Raw genomic sequence first — 2,909 nt, forward strand, 5'->3', positions numbered from 1 at the left:
GCCCCTTCCCACAGGGCCCTGCGAGGCCGGCGTTATTAGACCCACTTCGTGGATGGGAGGACTGAGGCATGGCGAGATAGGGCACTGGCTTGGAGTCACCAGGCAGGATGCAAACCTGAGTCTGACCTCCTTGGAGAGGTGGTGGAGAGAAATAAAACCATCTCCCGGGTGCAGGTCAGGGGCTGGCCCTCAGTAACGCTGTGTGGAATTACCTTGAGACATTCATGGAACACTTTCCGTATGTTGGGTGCCATGCTAAGCCTCACCCCGTCTGACCGCCCCACACCACCTGGAGGCAGGGCAGCTGAGGCTGGTCAGGTGAGGTCACCTGCCCGCAGGTGTGTGGCTGGAACCGGGGCTCCCCGTAGTCCTTATCAGCAGGGGACGGAGGGGCCGCACTGAACCTGCACTGTGATCACCCAACTGCAGACAAGCCCTTGGTGTCACCTTGAGGCACGTTCCAAGGGACTCATGACCTCTGTCTCCTCTAGGACTCTTTTCCAGTCAAGCTCACTTACTACAGCATCCAGACAACAAAACCCAATTGGGATTTTCTGGGTCAGTGACCTCATTCTCCAGGGGGAAGACAGGAGACACGCAAACACGTAAGTAAATAGGAATTCAGAGAGTGATGGGAGAAAAATCCAAGTGGGGGGCAAGGAGAGCTGGGGCTGGATGTGGGGTGGCCATTTTATACAGGCAGGTGAGGGACCATCCCTCTAGGAAGGTGTCATGCGAGCTGTAAGAAGCAAGGGACGAGGCTGAGCAGGTATCTGGGGGAAGAGCATTTGAGGCAGAGGAATGGCAGGTGCAAAGGTCCTGAGGTGGAAGTGGGCTCAGTAAGTTGAAGGAAGGCAGTGTGGCTAGAGCAGGGTGCACAAGGGAACCATGATCCAGGGTGGGGCCACCAAGGTGGGGCAGATATGGTACGGTCTTGTGAGCTCTTGTCCACACTTTGGCTTTGCCCTCAGTGAAGGGTTTTGAGCAAAGCGAGGGCGGGATCTGGGTTTTAAATGTATTGTGCTGAGAGTGAAGGGGGAGGCGGGCGCAGGGGTGGAGGCAGGGGCCCTAGTGAAGGGCTGTGAGAGGTGATGCAGGCTCAGACCGGTGGAGGTGAGAAGCAACCCCATTCTGAGTGACAGTGAAGCCAGGAGCCCGGCCACGTGGGTGTGCTGAGTGACAGGTGTCAGGGAAGACCCTGGCCACCGGGAGGAGGTGGAGCTGATTCGCTAAGGGGAGCAGCGCTGGGAGGGAGCAGCAGACCCCTCATTGCCCCTGCCGTGTGCGTGCAGGTGTGCAGGCTTCCAGAGGCCAAGCCCCCGGGCTCTGGGCTCTGCCTGCAGGAGGGGCAGGCGGAAGCTCCAGCTCAGCAACCCCCAGAGCAGCCTCCGCCCACCTGGGGCCCCGTCCCTCCACCTGGGGCAGCGCTGTGGTCCCAGGTCCCCAGGGGGGTGCACTCGCTTTCACACCCAGAGCCCCAAGGACAGGCAGCAAAGGGACAGCCTGCCAGGGAGACTGAGCTGGAGGCACAGGAGAGCCAGAGCGAAGGGCTGGGCCTTTGAAGAGAGGCTTTAGGAGGAAGGAGGCATCCATCCGTCTGCCCGGGCTGCTGAGGGGCCAGGCCAGATAGGGCGGCGCGGACCGTGGAGGAGCTCTGTGGAGGTCGCTGGGACCTGGATCAAAGCAGGTTGGGTGGAGAGGTGGGGCCGGAGCCCCATGGGGTGGTGGGTTCAAGAGAGAACAGGAGGGAACAACGGGGCCCAAAGACAGGCAGGGCTGCTCCGCAGGCCGCAGTGGGGTGCAGAGAGGGAATGAGAGCGGGAAGAAAAGGGTGGTTTTAACAGCATATTATATAAAAATGGGAGGGATGCAGAGGACAAGGAAACCGATGGCGCAGCGAGGGGCAGGGGGGGCGGAGCTGCTGAGCAGCGAGGGCAGCTGGCCTTGGCCAGGGCCCCTGGGCCCAGCGGGAAGGGGAGGGCGAGCGGCAGGCAAAGGGGTGGCGGTGGCAGCAGAGCCCTGAAAAGAAGTTCTCGGCTGATCCATTTGCTCCGGGAAGTGGGAGGCAAGAAGAAAGGCTGGGAGTGCGGATGGGGGGCGGAGGGGGCGTGCGGGGACTGCAGAGCGACGGGAGGCTGGAGGCGGGCAGCAGCCGCTGGGGAGGGAGGGAGGGGGGAGCTGAGCCCCACCCGAAGTGAGGACTTGAACGTATCCCGCTCCACCTGCAGGAAGGGGGACCGCGGACACCACGCACCACCGGCTGTATTTCCAGAATTATCTGGTATCCATGGTCACTCCCCAGAGCTGCTCCTTTGCAGGAAAACGCTCTGTTCTGAGTGAGAACAGCCTGGAACTCCTCACCCTCCCAGGCGACTCCAAGATCCTGCGCCCTAACCACTGGGGTCCAGGGCCCCTGGGGAGGAAGGCGAGTGACACCTTGAGAAGGACAGGGGCACAGAGTGGCCACGTCTCCACTGCCAGGCAAGAGAGGGAACTAAAGCCCGTTCCCTCCAGCTCCTGCAGGGGGCGCTGGGGAGGCAAAGGCAGGGCCAGAAGATGGGTTAGAAATGAGCAGATAAGGGACCACAGGATGAGGGATGGTGGGACACTGGGGCTGGGAGGGGGCAGCAGAAGCCCACCTGGCATGCCCTGTGGTGGACTGGGAGTGGCAGGGCAGCCCAGGAGAGAGGGGAGGGCAAATCCCCCGCCTGGCTGGTCCCAGCGCGTGTCGTTCCCTAAAACACTGTGGCGGGCACAGTGGGGATCCAAAGTTTCCTGTGGGCAGAGAAGCGTGGACAGTCACTGGAGCAGAGGGCATCTGGAGAGCCCACTGTGACCACCCAGAGGGTGGCAGGATGGGCCACCCTCTTGCAGTGAGGGTGGTGCCTTGTGCCGGAAGGATGAGGGGG

Source organism: Myotis lucifugus, unplaced genomic scaffold (genome assembly GCF_000147115.1).
Source record: "Myotis lucifugus unplaced genomic scaffold, Myoluc2.0 scaffold_464, whole genome shotgun sequence".
NCBI classification, from domain to species: domain Eukaryota; kingdom Metazoa; phylum Chordata; class Mammalia; order Chiroptera; family Vespertilionidae; genus Myotis; species Myotis lucifugus.